The 19,383-nt window shown below is 40.6% G+C and overlaps 1 pseudogene; it reads right to left on the reverse strand.

Moving 5' to 3' along the window:
- Positions 1-19,383, reverse strand: part of LOC123990756 — a 120,068-nt pseudogene that overhangs the window by 65,910 nt on the left and 34,775 nt on the right.

Below are 19,383 nucleotides of genomic sequence, written 5' to 3' on the forward strand. Positions count from 1 at the left end.
TGTTTGGTCCCCCAAAATATTAAATATAAATTATTTTGAATTAGCGCCCCTTGTGTGCACTTCCGGTAATACAGTATACCCCAATATGGTATAAAATCTAATCAAATGTTATTGGTCACATACACATGATAAGCAGATGTTAATGCGAGTGTAGCGAAATGCTTGTGCTTCTCGTTCCGACAGTGCAGGAATATCTAACAAATAATCTAACAATTCCCCAACAACTACCTAATAAAAACAAATCTAAAGGGGTGAATTAGAATATGTACATATAAGTATATGGATGAGCGATGGCCGAGCGGCATAGGCAAGGTGCAATAGATCATCTGTCTTAGAAGTAAATATTTACATGCGTCTGTTTGCATTTACCTATCATCTGCTATGGGTATTCCTTAGTACTTGTTAGCATTCTGGTAATTTACATCTTTGGGGCTTATTTTTTCATTTGAAAATATTTTTCCACGAATTATGTCCACTACCGGTAATAACATATATCCCAAGATGGCACAGGCACAGTATGAAGCAGTGGACGCCCATCCTACTCTGTGAAATTCATAAAAATAGTGAAACATATATATACATTTTTTTTTATAGATAAATCATATTCACATTTTACCAAATGATTTATTAAAACACTTTTTCAATTAAGTTCTACAGTAGCATCAACAGCACTGTAGGGTAACACCATGGTTTAGCCGGAGGACAGCTAGCTTCCGTCGTCCTTTGGGAATATTGGTTCTCACCCCCTTCCATAGACATACACATTAATTATGACAACTTCCGGAGGACATCCTCCACTTTATCGGAGCTCTTGCAGCACGAACTGACATGTTGTCCACCCAATCAAAGGATCAGATATTGAATCTAGTAGTGAAAGCATAAGCTACAGTTAGGTAACACTGCAGTGCATAAAATGTGGTGAGTTAAACTATTGTCTTTCTCACCGAGTTAACAGTTTTTAAACAAGTTAATGTATTCAAAAACAGAGAGAGCTTGCTATATTCCATTTTTTTCTCACTTTCACAGCTAGCAAATGCATCTACTTAGTTTAGCCTACTCAAACACCAGGCTCAAACAGAGGGATGCTATGTTAGTTAGCTGGTTATGGCTATCCAACACGGGAACTCTTCCAAGTCAAGGTAAGCTTCTGGTTTTACAAAAGTATTGCCACCGGGGCCCACTGGTGTAACTGATAAACTGCTTACTACACTGTACTGGATGATTGTAGCGGTTTTACTAACTCGTTCCTTCTATTAGCTATGTTGACTATGACGTTACTTTACTTTAGCTAATATGGTGACAACGACATAGGCTGTGTGTAGCGGAACTGGGAGAATGTAATATGAATGACAGTCATCCAATATGCTGTAACAGAATTAACCTGTTACTCCTACCCCCTACTTTTTCGAACATTCTGTTAAAAATCGCGCAACATTTCAGCACCCTGCTGCTCACGCCAGGAATATAGTATATGCATATGATTAGTATGTGTGGATAGAAAACACTCAGAGGTTTATAAAACTGGTTAAATCACGGCTGTGACTATAACAGAACGTGCGTTTCATCGAAAAGCGCAGGAAAATCTGATCACTGAAAATGGAAATATATATCCATCCGCCACTTCAACCCATTGATAAAGGCGAACCACAATAAATGGGGCTGAGGTTGCAATACCTACAGCTTCCACACAATGTCAACAGTCTTGTCATTTGCCTAGGCTTTGTTTCTTGGTCAAACAAAGAAGAGACAAGCCATTTGTTCAAGTCTCCGACCGGATATTTTGGTTGAGATTTACCCGGACATTATTTCCAGACGGACAGCTAAAGAATATACTTCGCCTCGTGATCAATTTGATCGCTTATTAACGTTTACTAATACCTAAAGTTGCATTACAAAAGTATTTCGAAGTGTTTTGTTAAAGTTTATCGTCGACTTTTTTAATTTAAAAAAATGACGTTACGTTATAAGACGCTATTTTTTTCCGTTTATCACACAGTCTTCATAGATCGATATCTAGGCTATAGATGGACCGATTTCATCGAAAAAAAGACCCAATAGTGATTATGGGACATCTAGGAGTGCCAACAAAGAAGATGGTCAAAGGTAATGAATGTTTTATATTTTATTTGTGCGTTTTGTGTAGTGCCGACTATGCTAATTATTTTGTTTACGTCCCCTGCGGGTCTTTTGGTGTGTTACATGCTATCAGATAATAGCTTCTCATGCTTTCGCCAAAAAGCATTTTAAAAATCTGACTTGTTGCCTGGATTCACAACGAGTGTAGCTTTAATTCAATACCCTGCATGTGTATTTTAATGAACGTTTGAGTTTTAACTAGTACTATTAGCATTTAGCGTAGTGCATTTGCATTTCCAGATGTCTAGATGGGACGCCTGCGTGTCAGGTAGGAGCAAGAGGTTAAGGCCAAACTCATAAAATACATTTGTGTCTTCCTTCATCTTAAACGTCACCGACCGCCACTGGTATCAAGGTCTGGAAATCTGGATATCGCCCAACCCTAGTCCAAACACACCAAACAGTCGGCACGACAATTCCACTTCCCCCTCAAGAGGCTGAAAAGATTTGGCATGGGCCCTCAGACCCTCAAAAAGTTCTACAGCTGAACCCAAAACATTTCCGAAGTATCGAAGGTCCCCAAGAACACAGTAGCCTCCATCATTCTTAAACAGAAGATGTTTGGAACCACCAAGACTCTTCCTAGAACTGACCACCTGGCCAAACTGAGCAATCGGGGGAGAAGGGCCTTGGTCAGGGAGGTGACCAAGAAACCGATGGTCACTAAGACAGAGCTGCAGAGTTCCTCTGTGGAGATGGGAGAACCTTCCAGAAGGACAACCATCTCATCATTCAGGACTTTATGGTAGAGAGGCCAGACGGAAGCCACTCCTCAGTAAAAGGCACATGACAGCCAGGCACATAAAGGACTCTCATACCATGCGAAAAAGATTCTCTGGTCTGCTGAAACCAAGATTGAACTCTTTGGCCGGAATGCCAAGTGCGAAGTTTGGAGGAAACCTGGCACCATCCCCATAGTGAAGCTGATTTTTTCAGCGCAGGGACTGGGAGACTAGTCAGGATCAAGGGAAAGATGAACGGAGCAGGGTACAGAAAGATCCTTGATGAAAACCTGCTCCAGAGTGCTAAGGCGAAGGTTCACCTGACAACAAGACAACGTCCCTAAGCACACAGCCAAGACAACGCAGGAGTGGCTTCGGGACAAGTCTCAATGTCCTTGAGTGGACCAGCCAGAGCCCAGACTTGAACACGATCCAACATCTCTAGAGAGACCTGAAAATAGCTGTGCAACGACGCTCCCCATCCAATCTGACAGAGCCTGAGAGGATCTGCAAAGGGTAAATGGGAGAAACTCCCCAAATACAGGTGTGCCAAGCTTGTAGCATCCTACCCAAGAAGACTCGAGGCTGTAACCTCTGCCAAAGGTGCTGCAACCAAGTACTGAGTAAAGGTTCTGATGACTTACAATGCCTTGCGAAAGTATTCGGCCCCCTTGAACTTTGCGACCTTTTGCCACATTTCATGCTTCAAACATAAAGATATAAAACTGTATTTTTTGTGAAGAATCAACAAGTGGGACACAATCATGAAGTGGAACGATATTTATTGGATATTTCAAACTTTTTTAACAAATCAAAAACTGAAAAATTGGGTGTGCAAAATTATTCAGCCCCTTTACTTTCAGTGCAGCAAACTCTCTCCAGAAGTTCAGTGAGGATCTCTGAATGATCCAATGTTGACCTAAATGACTAATGATGATAAATACAATCCACCTGTGTGTAATCAAGTCTCTGTATAAATGCACCTGCACTGTGATAGTCTCAGAGGTCCGTTAAAAGCGCAGAGAGCATCATGAAGAACAAGGAACACACCAGGCAGGTCCGAGATACTGGTGTGAAGAAGTTTAAAGCCGGATTTGGATACAAAAAGATTTACCAAGCTTTAAACATCCCAAGGAGAACTGTGCAAGCGATAATATTGAAATGGAAGCAGTATCAGACTACTGCAAATCTACCAAGACCTGGCCGTCCCTCTAAACTTTCAGCTCATACAAGGAGAAGACTGATCAGAGATGCAGCCAAGAGGCCCATGATCACTCTGGATGAACTGCAGAGATCTACAGCTGAGGTGGGACACTCTGTCCATAGGACAACAATCAGTCGTATATTGCACAAATCTGGCCTTTACGGAAGAGTGGCAAGAAGAAAGCCATTTCTTAAAGATATCCATAAAAAGTGTTGTTTAAAGTTTGCCACAAGCCACACCAAACATGTGGAAGAAGGTGCTCTGGTCAGATGAAACCAACAATGCAAAACGTTATGTTTGGCGTAAAAGCAACACAGCTCATCCCCACTGTCAAACATGATGGTGGCAGCATCATGGTTTGGGCCTGCTTTTCTTCAGCAGGGACAGGGAAGATGGTTAAAATTGATGGGAAGATGGATGGAGCCAAATACAGGACCATTCTGGAAGAAAACCTGATGGAGTCTGCAAAAGACCTGAGACTGGGACGGGGATTTGTCTTCCAACAAGACAATGATCCAAAACACAAAGCAAAATCTACAATGGAATGGTTCAAAAATAAACATATCCAGGTGTTAGAATGGCCAAGTCAAAGTCCAGACCTGAATCCAATCGAGAATCTGTGGAAAGAACTGAAAACTGCTGTTCACAAATGCTCTCCATCCAACCTCACTGAGCTCGAGCTGTTTTGCAAGGAGGAATGGGAAAAATTTTCAGTCTCTCGATGTGAAAAACTGATAGAGACATACCCCAAGCGACTTACAGCTGTAATCGCAGCAAAAGGTGGCGCTACAAAGTATTAACTTAAGGGGGCTGAATAATTTTGCACGCCCAATTTTTCCGTTTTTGATTTGTTAAAAAAGTTTGAAATATCCAATAAATGTCGTTCCACTTCATGATTGTGTCCCACTTGTTGTTGATTCTTCACAAAAAAATACAGTTTTATATCTTTATGTTTGAAGCCTGAAATGTGGCAAAAGGTCGCAAAGTTCAAGGGGGCCGAATACTTTCGCAAGGCACTGTAAGTATTTGGTCAATAACAAAAAAGTTTATCTCAATACTTTGTTATATACCCCTTGTTGGCAATGACAGAGGTCAAACGTTTTCTGTAAGTCTTCACAAGGTTTTCACACACCGTTTCTGGTATTTTGGCCCATTCCTCCATGCAGATCTCCTCTAGAGCAGTGATGTTTTGGGGCTGTTAATGGGCAATACAGACTTACAACTCCCTCCAAAGATGTTCTATGGGGTTGAGATCTGGAGACTGGCTAGGCCACTCCAGGACCTTGAAATGCTTCTTATGAAGCCACTCCTTCATTGCCCGGGCGGTGTGTTTGGGATCATTGTCATGCTGAAAGACCCAGCCACGTTTCATCTTCAATGCCCTTGCTGATGGAAGGAGGTTTTCACTCAAAATCTGGATAAAAGCGTCTGCTAAATGGCATATATTGATTCTTCACAAAAAAATGACAGTTTTATATCGTTATGTTTGAAGCCTGAAATGTGGCAAAAGGTCGCAAAGTTCAAGGGGGCCGAATACTTTCGCAAGGCACTGTATGTAAATGTGATGTCAGTTTATTTGTAATACATTAGCAAACATTTCTCAAAACCTGTTTTTGCTTTGTCATTATTGGGTATTTTCTTTTTAGATTTATGAGGGGGAAAGGATGTAACGTTAAAAAAAATGTGGAAAATGTCAAGGGGTATGACTACTTTCCCAATGCAATGTATTGTATGTTATTTTTAGTATTTGTTTTATTATTTGTAATTCAGTTTGTTTTTATTCATCGTGACACTATTTACATTTTTATTGAATTGATCTTATCTTTAACACTGCATTGTTGGAAATGGACCCATAAGTAAGCATTTCACTGTTAGTCTTGAAGCATGTGACAAATCAAATGTTACTTGATCTGATTGTGAACAAGTGCTTCCATGTTATTTTTTATTTAACTAGGCAAGTCATAAAAATAACAAATTCTTATTTACAATGACGGCCAACCTCCCCCGGCCAAACCCTCCCCTAACACGGAAGACGCTGGGCTAATTGTGCGCTGCCCTATGGGACTCCTGATCTGTCCTGTTCTCTCTGATACCGCACGGCAAGCGATACCGGAGTGCCAAGTCGAGGTCCAAAAGGTTTCTAAACAGCTTCTACCCTCAAGCAATAAGACTCCTGAATAGCTGATCAAATGGCTACTCAGACTATTTGCATTGTTGTACCCCCACCCCACTCACCCACTCTTTTACCCTGCTGCTACTCTAGTTATTATCTATGCAGTCACTTTAACTCTACCTACATGTACATAATACCTCTACTAACCGGTGCCCCCACACATTGACTCTGTACCGGTAGCCCCTTGCTACTGTTATTTTACTGCTGCTCTTTAACTAGTTTTTTTTTTTTTTACTTATCTATGTAACTGCATTGTTGGTTAAGGTTTGTTTAAGGGCTTCTAAGTAAGTATTTCACTCTTAAGGTCTACACCTGTTTTATTCAGAGCATGTGACAGCACAAATTTAATTTGATCACGGCAGGTTATGACACAGCCTGGGAACGAGCCAGGGTCTGTAGTGAAGTCTCTAGCAATGCAATGCAGTGCTTTAGACCGCTGTGCCGCTCGGGAGGCCTGTATGTGTTGTATGATTTATGTTTTTTTTTGTCTTGCATTGTGTTTGTGAATATCAGTTCCTTTTTGAAATATTTTTTTACTTTAACATTTTGTTTAATAAATAAATAAAATAAAAATACTATATAAGCCTATAGAATACCATCTCTATGATAAGGCTAGGCCTTCTCAATTTGGGAGAGACCTAAAACCTGATGTCCAAGGATATTTGGGTTTGGCAGGAGACGGTTTCTTCTCAAAGTAAGGGTGTGAGAGGACGACAAGGATGCAATTAGCATAATGGAATTGCCATGCGGTTCGTTTCCAATGAAAGGTGTCATTTGACAAAGAGGACTGTCAACGGACTTATGTCCTTTCCTGAGATTGTTATTGCAGGCTGAGGGGGCTGCTCTCACAAGATTGCCTCAATCAATCTCATATTCACAAAGCTACATTTAAAAGGACACAATGAAGGATGTGTTATTATGTTAGGCTATCACCACCTCAAAGACCAAAAATAAATGATGGCATCCACGTGTGAAGAAAATAATTAGTTTATTTTACGTTATCCAATGATGGAGTATACAAAAACCCTGATTGACCCTAACGTTTTTGGTTAAACCATGAAATTAGTAGAATGGTATGAATATGCTCGATCCCTTGTACCAGAAGACGGCAGTCATTGACATGATTGACATTTTAAAACATCAATACCACCCACAACGTCAATACCACCCATAATTCTTGAAACACTATCTGAAGGAGCTTCTAAGCCCCTCAGGGGCAGGATAAGGCCAGCGACAGTAGAAATGTTGGGTGCTTTCTGTTTCTCCTGGTACAGTGACAATTTCAGAGGCAATTGAGCTGAACAGACCCTGCCAGCTGTATTGAAAAATTGGGGTGACGGGTGAAGTCACCCGGATCTCTATAGAGGAGATGAAAGCATCCCCAGGCATAGCGTCCAGACCGCGATAGTGTCACAAATCAGCCTAATTATTGTCACATGCTGGAGGTGAAGTATATGGTCTGAAGAGTCGACAGGTATTTCAGGGAGAAAAAGCTTCTCTAGGAGTCTGTGTAAACTGACAGTTGGCAAGTTTTTTGGGGGTACTCATTATAACTCGTGTTGAAAGTTGACCTGAATAAGTTAAGAAATTTCTCTATATTATAAACCATTTCTCCCCTAGGCAAACAAAGACATGTTCATTTTAATGATTTCATATACAATGGCCCTGAAAGACCCTTAACTGACCCCGTCCTCTCATAACCCTCTCATGAGACTGTAGATAGCCACATTTATCTAGATTATTTCACTGAATCTATAGTGATGAAGAGCAAAAAATAAAATCTTCCTCCTCCATTTGAAGACAGTGAATCATGTCTGACAAGAAAAGCACCACTCCGCAGCCTCCCACACTCTAGCTGAAGGCACACTACAGCAGCTGTGACTCTGCCACCTACAGCATATTATTATCCCACTGCAGAGGAGTCAATGAAAGAGATAGCCGGAGATGGCTAAACTCACCCTGACCTCTATTCAAACACTCTTCTTCTCCAAACTGTTTCTATCGTACGGCTGTCATTTTTTTGCGGGAAAACCAGGATGTTATATTCCCAACTTCACATGGGAGCTAGCCCAAATTGTTTGCCTCAAGGTGCACAGTAACTCTAAATATAAGCAACAAATAGCTTGGAGCAAAACCATTTTCCTCCAGGAAAAACTGAGCATTTCAATCAGCCCACTCCAATTCCTGAGAAAGGGGCAAAAAGGTAATAAGCTGAGTCACACAAGTGTGCACTTGTGTAGGGGTTTAAGAGCTGTAGCTGCCTACACCTCACTTAACAGACAGTTTAGTCTTGAGTGATGAGGTCACCACTTCAGCATCTACATCCCCTGCTAAGGGACATAACTGTAGGTGGGCACTCAGCGCAAACAGTGATTTACCGGTTCTCTCTCCAGCAGAGAGGAACCATCTGGGCAAAATGAAATCTGACATTAACTCATATCCATCCACTGCCAGGTGTGTGTAGACTGGAGTCATTAAGCCTTCTGGAACATGTTGTACCTAACTTTGATGGAAGTTTAATAAACAACAGAACTCTACAGAAATGCAAGGCAAAGCCAGGCTGAAGCACACCAAGCGCCAATGACTCAGGGCATCGCATATGAGACAACGACATTGCAAGTTGGCAACTCCGTAGAAAACAGATGGTTGGAGATGGGCAATAATTGAACCGCTTGTCAAACTGGAGACTACAGACGCATGCAAAAACAAAAGCGTACCTAGCTCGTCACAAGTGAAAGTCCACAATCCCTTGCAAAGTTCCACATTTTGCTGCCTTAAAATTTTATCTCAAAAGGAAATACATTCTATACCAATCACAGACTAGTCCACAAGTCTAAGAAAAAATGATTACAAATATATAGATTTACGGTTTTCTAACTAAGGTGTCTTGATTGTGTGTCTTCACAGCTCAGAGTTAATACTTCGTGGAAGCACCTTTGGCAGCCATTATAACTTTGAAAATTAAACTATAACCCAGGGTTAGGGTTTCCTCTAACTTTTTACCTGGGATTTGCTCCTTTCATATTTATTTTGATCCTAACAAACTCCAACCAGTCTCTGCCGGTGACAAGCATACCCATAAAATGATGCCTCCACAACAATACTCCAAAATACATTAGGTTTCACATGTTGTATTGGATTTGACCCAAGCCTGGGGTTTTTAATTTAGGCCAAAAAGTTAATTTCTTTGCCATGTCGTCTTGCAGTATTATTTAACAGACTTGTTTGCAAACAGAATGGATCATTTGGAGTGGACTTTTTTAAACACAGGCTTAATTCTTTTCACTTTGTCATACAGGCCAGTAATGTGGAGGGAATGCAATGTTTACCCTCTGCATTATCAAGCATTGCGGTGGCAACATCATGTTATGGGTACGCTTGTCGCCGGCAGGGACTGGGGAGTTTGTCAGGGTCAAAAGAAACATCAAAGGAGCAAAGCCCAGATGAGAAGGTAGAGGAAGCCCTACTGCCTCAGTCTTCTAATACCTAACCCTGGAGAAGAGTTTTATTATTCAAAGTTGGGATAATTACCACCCCCTATCCAAAAATATATTATATTCTGTGCAAGGGGTGTTTAGACTTTCATCTGGCACTGTATAACAGTGCCTTCAAAAACCCCAGGCTGAAGTGATGCCGCAACACTGCGATGCAGTACCTTAGGACCACTGTGCCACTCGGGAGGCTGTACAATAATATTTTTTAACATGACTTTTTGAATGACTTGCTCATCTTTGTACCACACACATATAATTATGTGTAAGGTCCTTCAGTTGAGCAGTGAATTTCAAACAGATTCAACCACAAAGACCAGAGAGGTTTTCCAATGGCTCGCAAAGGGCACCTATTGGTAGATGGGTAAAAATAAAAAGCAGAAATTGAATATCCCTCTGAGATTGCTGAAGTTATTAATCACACTTTGGAAGGTGTATCGATAAACTCAGTCACTACAAATATACAGGCATCCTTCCTAAATCAGTTGCTGGTGAGAAAGGCAACAGCTCAGAGATTTCGCCAGGAGGCCAATGGTGACTTTAAAACAGAGTTGAATAGCTGTGATGGGAGAAAACTGAGGATGGATCAACAACAATGTAGATATTCCACAATACTATCCTAAATTGACAGAGTGAAAAGGAGGAAGCCTGCACAGAATAAAATACATGCATTCTGTTTGCAACAAGGCACTAAAGTAATACTGCAAAACATTTGGCAAAGCAATACATGTTTTGTCCTGAATACAAAGTGTTTCACTGGATTTTCCCCAACATATTACTGAGTACCACTCTCCATATTTTCAAGCATGGTGGTGTCTGAATCATGTTATGGGTATGCGTGTAATCATTAAGGATTGGGGAGTTTAATAGAATAAACAAAAATAATCAGAATAGAACTAAGCACAGACAAAAATCCTAGAGAAAAACATGGTTCAGTCTGCTTTCCACCAGACACTGGGAGATTAATCTTTAAGAAGATAACAATAACCTAAAAACACAAAGCCAAATCTATACTGGAGTTGCTTACCAAGAAGACTGTGAATGTTCATGAGTGGCCTAGTTACAGTTTTGACTTAAGACTGCTTGAAAATATATGGCCAGACCTGAAAATTGTTGTTTTGCAATGATAAGCAAACAAGATGACAGAGCTTGAAGAATTTAAAAATAATAATAATAATAATAAGGCAAATGTTGCACAATCCAGGTGTTTCACAAACGTACTGATTTACCCAGAAAGACTCTCAGCTGTAATCTTTGCCAAAGGTGATTTAAACACATACAGTTGAAGTCGGAAGTTTACATACACCTTAGCCAACATGACCCCCACAACATGATGCTGCCACCCCCGTGCTTCACGGTTGGGATGGTGTTCTTCGGCTTGCAAGCCTCCCCTTTTTTCCTCCAAACATAACGATGGTCATTATGGCCAAACAGTTCTATTTGTGTTTCATCAGACAAGAGGAGACTTTAAAAAAAAAGTATGATCTTTGTCCCCATGTGCAGTTGCAAACCGTAGTCTGGCTTTTTTATGACGGTTTTGGTGCAGTGACTTCTTCCTTGCTGAGAGGCCTTTCAGGTTATGTCGATATAGGACTCATTTTACTGTGGATATAGATACTTTTGTACCCGTTTCCTCCAGCATCTTCACAAGATCCTTTGATGTTGTCCTGGGATTGATTTGCATGTTTTGCACCAAAGTACGCTCATCTCTAGGAGACAGAATGCATCTCCTTCCTGAGCGGCATGACTGCTGTGTGGTCCCAGGGTGTTTATACTTGCGTACTAATGTTTGTACAGATGAACGTGGTACCTTCAGGCATTTGGAAATTGCTCCCAAGGATGAACCAGACTTGTGGAGGTCTACAATTGTTTGTTTTAGCTGATTTCTTTGGATTTTCCCATGATGTCAAGCAAAGAGGCATTGAGTTTGAAGGTAGGCCTTGAAATACATCCACAGGTACACCTCCAATTGACTAAAATTATGTCAATTAGCCTATCAGAAGCTTCTAAAGCCATGACATCATTTTCTGGACTTCTCCAAGCTGTTTAAAGGCACAGTCATGTATGTAAACTTCTGACCCACTGGAATTGTGATACAGTGAATTATAAGTGAAATAATCTGTCTGTAAACAATTGTTAGAGAAATGTCATGCACAAAGTAGATTTCATAACCGACTTGCCAAGAAATGTGTGGAGTGGTTGAAAAACAAGTTTTAATGACTCCAACCAGTGTATGTCAACTTCCGACTTCAACTGTACTGACTCAGGGGGTTGAATACTTGTATAAATCAAGATAGTGTTTTACTTTTCATAGATTTCAAAAAATATTTTTTAACAAAGGTTTGACTTTTTCTAACATTTTGTGTAAACAGTAGTTATTTATTATATATATTTTAATCCCACTATGTAAAACAGCAAAATAAGGGAAAAAGCCAAGTAGTGTGTATACTATTTGAAGGAAATGTACTGTATATACTATAGCCATTTGGGTTTCCACAACTAGTCATTTTAGCTAAATTTTTCTGAACTATTTTCTTACCTTTCGCACCATTTCCCTAATAAACTTTTAGTTTTTTTCTTACTGTAAGCTATTGTGTCGCTGTGGAGAATAACATGAAGTAATTGTGTCATGTATAACATGTTCAGCAACTTAAATGCAACGGGAGTAATATTTTTTCTTAATCATGGTTCTGGGGATCCAAAGGGATGCACATTTTAGTTTTTGCCCTAGCACTCACTACACACCTGATTCCACAAATTAAAAGTTTGATGAGTTGATTAGTGGAAACAGGTGTATTGTGCTAAGGCAAAAAGGTGCACCCCTTTGTGGCCCCAGGATTAAGAAACACTGGTGTACAAAAAACTGGCACCACAACAGCCCAGACCACCTCACCTCATCATCCTGGTCAACCTCCTCCAGACTGAAGACATCTTTTCTTTTCACTGTCAGCAGGTCCTAGTCCCTCAGATCTTTATCCTCCTCTTCATCTGGACCAAAGAAGAGACCCTTAGGCCCAAGTTGTAACATTTCCGCACCCGCAACCACCTCCTCCTCCGAGCTTTGGGACTGGGCCCATCTCCTCTGAGCTGAGCCTTGAAGCTCTTCAGTACTTTCTCGTCCTCCTCTTCAGACTCGGCCACCTTTCCCTGCCCGCTATTCTGCCCAGGGTCTGCTCTCTGCTTTTGGGCTTTGTTGAGAAAACGCACTCGTGGAGCAACAGCGAGGCCCAGAGAACTATCAAGAGTGCCACAAGGGAGAAGACGATGACAAGTCACACATTTTCTGAAATGTTATGTTAATTTACGGATTTAGTCATAATTGCTATTGATAGGTGATAATGATTGACGATGATTTCATCATGTCATGGTCCAAAAAGGCTTAAAATAGCTAGCGATGGCCAATTCAGCTCAAGCTAAGCTAGTATGAGGGGGGATGACACAGCTTCTTCTAATGATGCCGCAGATCATATAATCTTTGTTTTATGTATGCTCTGTAAAGAACAGTGTGCATAATGTAGGGTTTCCAATCATAAATGCATATTTTGACCAATGGGTCAAATATGATAATTGTGTAGTTAATCCTCTAAGAAAACCAATGGTCCAAACCTCATGTCTCTATCATAATCCTTTCAGAAGAGTTTTTACCCTCATAAAAATTACTTGGGTGATTAAATCAATAGAGGCCAGAGAAAAAATATTTATGGAACGTTTTATAGAATATCACAGTAGCAGGACATAGAAATATCTACTGCATGAAGTAACCAACTGGATATATTTTAGGGCAGACCATGAAAATTGACCATTAAATGGTAAATTACCATTGACCATTATATTTAATCCAGCCCATGTTTCTTAAATCATTAATAGCAATTAGATGTAGTCACCTATAGGTGTGGTACATGTATACAACTTTTACATGTCTATAGCATCGCGTCAGCTAGGCTGCTGTGCGAGAATTAAGGCTACCTGACAGGTGCACCGTTTAAAATCGTCATCTTCTCGAATCCGGAGGACATAAGAGGCAAGACAGTGATTTTTAGACATAACATGTAGTATGTACATGTTTTTCATATTAATACGAAATTCCTGTTCTTTTTAAAATATTTCTCAGGAAAACAAGCGTCTCTTTGACATGTCAACAGAGCACTGGGCGTACTGCGAGCGTCATATTTTCAAAGCATTTAATTCAGCTTGTGTCATGCTAATTTAGCTTTTTGTAATCCGCAGACACAACTTTTAAGACCGCCACCACATGTATGATTCAGAACATGAAGACTGAAATTTGCCTTGGTAAAATGTATTTTGTAACACAAGGAAGTGTAATATAGCCTGCTGCATGCAGTGTGTGCATTGCTGTGGTTATAATGTAAGGAAATGGCTGAATAGTTTATAAATATTGTAAGCTAAACTTTCTGATCTGCTGCATCAGCCTCATTGCTTTTAAAATGTTTTATGATGTGAGTATTACATTTGGGATCTATCGCATCCCACAACTGCCCCAGATGGTTTGGAATATTTATATATTTCCTTACACAGAAGGACAATAGAATAGGTCGACTTTTGTACTATAGGGGATAGTAGATTGACATAGGCTAGTGCTTTTGCTGTTCATCAGGTCTACTGATCTTGTTGGCTAACGAAAAGTAAACGTAGACAGTTCTAAAATCTGTAATATGCGCATCCGAATTCGAAAAGGACACGCGCAATTGGGTCTTCACTTGTAGCCTACTCCGGAGCTGAGATAGAAGCCTGTGAGAAAACAAGATCACGCGATGGGCATTGGCTAATATGAAATTAGATATCTGAGAGAGCCATGTAAGGTGCTTTGGAACACGCAGTATAGAGAAGGGATTTATAATTATTATCATTGCAGCCAATGGTAGCAAAGGGCATGGATTTTTTTTTAGGAAGCAGTGGCCACACTAAGGGCTTGTCATGTTGTGAATGAGAGACTGATGAAGTGTGTGCATTCTGTGCAAGAAACAAAGCAGAGCTCATGCCTTCCATGCAACTATTTCAAATCCTTAGTCGCATCATGCAGCCTTAGAATGTATAAAAAATCCAAACATAGATGGCATTCAGAAAGTATTCAGACCTCTTGACATTGTCCAAATTTTGTTCTAAAATGGATTAATTGTTTTTCTTCCTCAATCTACCCACAATACCCCCTAATGACAAAGCATAGTTTTTTTATACATTTGCAACAAAAAAAACAATCACATTTACATAAGTATTCAGACCCTTTAATCAGTACTTTGTTGAAGCACATTTGGCAGTGATTACAGCCTTGAGTCTTCTTGGGAATGACGCTACCAGCTTGCCACACCTGTATTTTGGGAGTTCCTCCCATTCTTCTCTGCAGATCCTCTCAAGCTCTGTCAAGTTGGATGGGGAGCGTTGTTGCACAGCTACTTTCAGGTCTCTCCAGGGATATTCGATTGGGTTCAAGTCTGGCTCTGGCTGGGCCTCTCAAGGACATTCAGAGACTTGTCCCAAAGCCACTCCTGTGTTGTCTTGCCTAAGTGCTTAGGGTCATTGTCCTGTTGGAATGTGACCCTTCACCCCAGTCGGAGGTCCTGAGCTCTTTGGAGCAGATTTTAATCAACGATCTCACTGTACTTTGCGCCGTTCATATTTCACTCAATCGTGATGAGTTTATCAGTCCCTGCCACTGAGAAGTGTCTTCACTCTGGCCACTACCATAAAAGGCCTGATTGGTGGAGTGCTGCAGAGATGGTTGTCCTTCTGGAAGATGTCGTGGAATTATTCTAATCAAAAAGGAGAGATTACATTTCTTCAAAACAAGAAAACTTTATTATTTAATTACTGCAGTAATGGAGCTTGTCAACAAGCCCCCCGTAGGTGATCCGTTGAGAGCCCAACCAGAAGGACTAAGCCACAGCATTTTATAGCAAGTCCACCCTCCTGAATGTTCATTACAAACAGATGTATGGAATGGATCACAAGGTTAAAATTCATATGAAAGATAGTAATAATTCACAGCAAACAGTTTCAGCTGTAAAAACTGATCTCATTGATTAGAAACCAGAGTCTGGCCCCCAACTCAATCCTGGAGCCATCTCCCCCTGGTACCCCAGTACAGAAACATTAACTCATGCTATGGAATTGTTAGGCTTATCACCCAAAGACATAGTAAAGCTTCTGTCAGCATTAAATCTGAGGCTCATCCTCAGTAGAACCCCCTATTCTGTTCCACCATTTGACGCCATATCAGTATCAGAACATAATCTTGTAATTTATGTTCTGACAAAGGTTCTCCCATCTCCACAGAGAAACTCTAGAGCTCTGTCAGAGTGACCATCAGGTTCTTGGTCACCTCCCTAACCAAGGCCCATCTCCCTCAATTGCTCAGTTTGGCCGGGCGGCCAGCTCTAGGAAGAGTCTCAGTGGTTCCAAACTTCATCCATTTAAGAATGATGGAGACCATGGTGTTCTTGGGGACCTTAAATTCTGCAGAAATGTTTTGGCACCCTTCCTCAGATGTGTGCCTCGACACAATCCTGTCTCGGAGCACTACGGACAATTCCTTCAACCGCATGGCTTGGTTTTTGCTATGACATGCACTGTCAACTGTGGGACCTTAGACAGGTGTGTGCCTTTCCAAATCACGTCCAATCAATTGAATTTACCACCGGTGGACTCCAAGTTGTAGAAACATCTCAAGGATGATCAATGGAAACAGGACGCACCAGAGCTCAACTTTGACAAAGCAAAGGGTCCGAATACTTACATAAATAAGGTACCCATTTTTTATTGTTAAGAAATGTACCAACATTTCTAAAAACCTGTTTCACTTTGTCATTATGGGGTATTGTGTGTAGATTGATAAAAAAATTATCACATTTTAGAATAAGGCTGTAACGTAACAAAATGTGGAAAAAGTAAAGGGGTCTAAATACTTTCTGAATGCACTGTATAGCCCAACATTTGTATCACAACTAAAGTTGCATAAATAACTAAATTAAACATATAGGAGGACCTGTTTCTTTGTTAACCTCTGAACACAGAAATAGCCGCATGTGCGCACTCCCTCAGAAATCATTTAGAGAAAACTTCCTTTCCTATTTTATTCAGCTATGTTCAATTGTATTCTTCATACTATAAAATAATGCCACATAATTCTAAGCAAATCATGTCTGCTAAATGAACTAATGTAGCCAGCCCACAGCCATATGGCATAGCCAGATCAGGGCAACTCAGAATATGCTATTGTGTTTGTCTGAAATATACTACATTTTCTTCATATCATGTTTCTTTAGACCGGTCTAAAATAATGAATTGATTTATTATAATGGTGTAGGTTATATTAAATGGATTTACTAGACTTATTCAAATCTAGATGTCCCAAAGGTCTGCATCAGTGACTCGTAGGCTACGCTTGGAAGCCAAGAAATGCTAAATGTGTTTATATTATTTAACGGTCAATTAACATGAGACTGGCAGTTATTTGCTTGACAATCACCAGCTGACAAAATTTCATGACGGCCACAGCCCTAGCGGACATCCTACATAATGATGTACTGTCTGAGTACCATCACATGCACAAATAACAGGCATATTGTGGCCTGGCTTACAGTCTGTCAGTATTGGGAACTGGGAAGATGTGAACAATTACAACATATGAAGAAAATGCTCCTGCACAGGTCGACAGCTAAGAGCTCAAAATGGCCCGTTTCCATCTTACTCACACTGCGTACTCCTGGAGCTTGAGCTGGAACACATCAAAGACTTCTTTGTTCTTCATGAGGTAGACGGAGCGCAGGTAGGAGACAAAACACTACACAGAGAAAGAAAGGGAGAGAGAGGGAAATGGAAAGGTGAGCGATATATTGACACCAGCCATCTTCTCTAACAATAACAGCCAGCCGAGGGAGGCGATGAATCACACTGGGTGGTGCAAGATGGTGATAAGGACCCCTCTTTTCTTTTTGAGTGGGCTCTCTCCTTAAGAGAAATGTGAAGCCTGTTTCAAATTATGATTAGAGGCTGAAGATGAAACGACCTGATGCATCACAAAATGGTGTAAAATCACATTGTTTTGAGTTCAAAGGAAATAACAGATCGTACCATCTAGAAGGTGAGGTTGTTAGTGACAAAGCCAAAAACACACTGTTGGTGCATAAGAGGCTATTTCAATTTCCCATCGCATTTTAGTAATTTAGTCAAAAATGTAAATAATGGGAGAATGTAAATGCAGGTGCCAAATGTCTATTTTATGGGTGTAAAAGCACTATAGGTGAAATTAACAACTCCTGTCTTGGAAGGCTACTGACTTGTGTGCTGATTCATCTCAACCCCCTGCCCTCACCGCCCCCTCTAGGACACTGACCCTCTGCACTCACTCCTTCTGTTCCTTGTCTTGGGCCAGGAAGGCCTCCAGCTTCTGCTGCACGCTTGTCAGCTTCTCTGGGTTCACCCTGACAAAATAAGAAACTAAAACATTTCAATATTTTGTGAATCGACATAGCATTACATTTGTAAAATGGATTAAAACAGTGAAAAGGTCATAGATGCATGGACACCTTCATGGATAAAAACACACTGACACAAAGGTTATTAGAGTGGACACGGTCGGTAACTAAACTTATCCCATAATGGTTTATCATCATCATTATTATCACCTTGGACAAAATACAATTTTAGCAACAAACCCCAAAGTCAATGCTATTTAAGTCACAGCATTTCATTACATCGAAAACATGGACTTAGCACTATAATCTTCTTTGAAAAAGCTATCCCGCTAAGTCCATTTGTAGCACTGTAATTGATGGCAACACAGCCCTCTGTGCCAGGCAACTCTGCAGGAGAGAGTGGGAACATCAAAAGGTCAACTATCCTCTCCATTGACCGCCTCAGTGTCACAGACGCCAAAGGAGACTGAAGGGGGATAATATAGTGGGGATGATGGAAATTAGTAACGGTCCCCCCCCTAACTGTCCAATGACAACATTAACAACCACCAGCCAAGGTGTTTGTTTTGAAGTAGGAACAAGGGCTCCATTCCAATTCCCTACCCCTCCGCTCAGTGAACTGGCTCCCTCCGCAAATGGATATAAAAGCCACTGGGTGTAGGGCGTGGCGGTCATTAAAATTGTCAGCCGGTTATTGTCAAGCAAAAGACTGTCAGTCTCACGGTAATTGACCATCAATTAAACATGTTTAGCATCTCCAGGCCTCCACGCATACAGGCCACCTGATGTGTGCCTTTGGAACATAATTTTAAAAAGTTGAATAAATCAATTGAATATAAACCATCACAAGAAATCCATGATTTATTTTAGGCAGGTCTAAGGTCTTCAGGGTACCTGAAGAAGGCACAGTGATGCCGAAACGTTGGTAAATACCCAATAAATTACTGGGAGATTATATATTATTATGTTATTTTGATAGTTTATTCGCCGTTAAGCAGCACCTCCACACAAAAACAAATCTGGGTGTGCGTCAGCTCAAGTTTTTTAGGCAGGTCTAAAGAAACATGATATGAAAAAAACTTATTTCAGAAGAACAGAAAACGAGTTGGCCTACTGAATGTTATCTGGCTATGCGCCATGGCCATAGGCTTATTCACTTAAACATATCTTGTCCAAGTCATTCGCCATTATTTTATATTATTTTCTAGAAAGAAGAAAATAATTT

Source organism: Oncorhynchus gorbuscha, linkage group LG02 (genome assembly GCF_021184085.1).
Source record: "Oncorhynchus gorbuscha isolate QuinsamMale2020 ecotype Even-year linkage group LG02, OgorEven_v1.0, whole genome shotgun sequence".
NCBI lineage: Eukaryota > Metazoa > Chordata > Actinopteri > Salmoniformes > Salmonidae > Oncorhynchus > Oncorhynchus gorbuscha.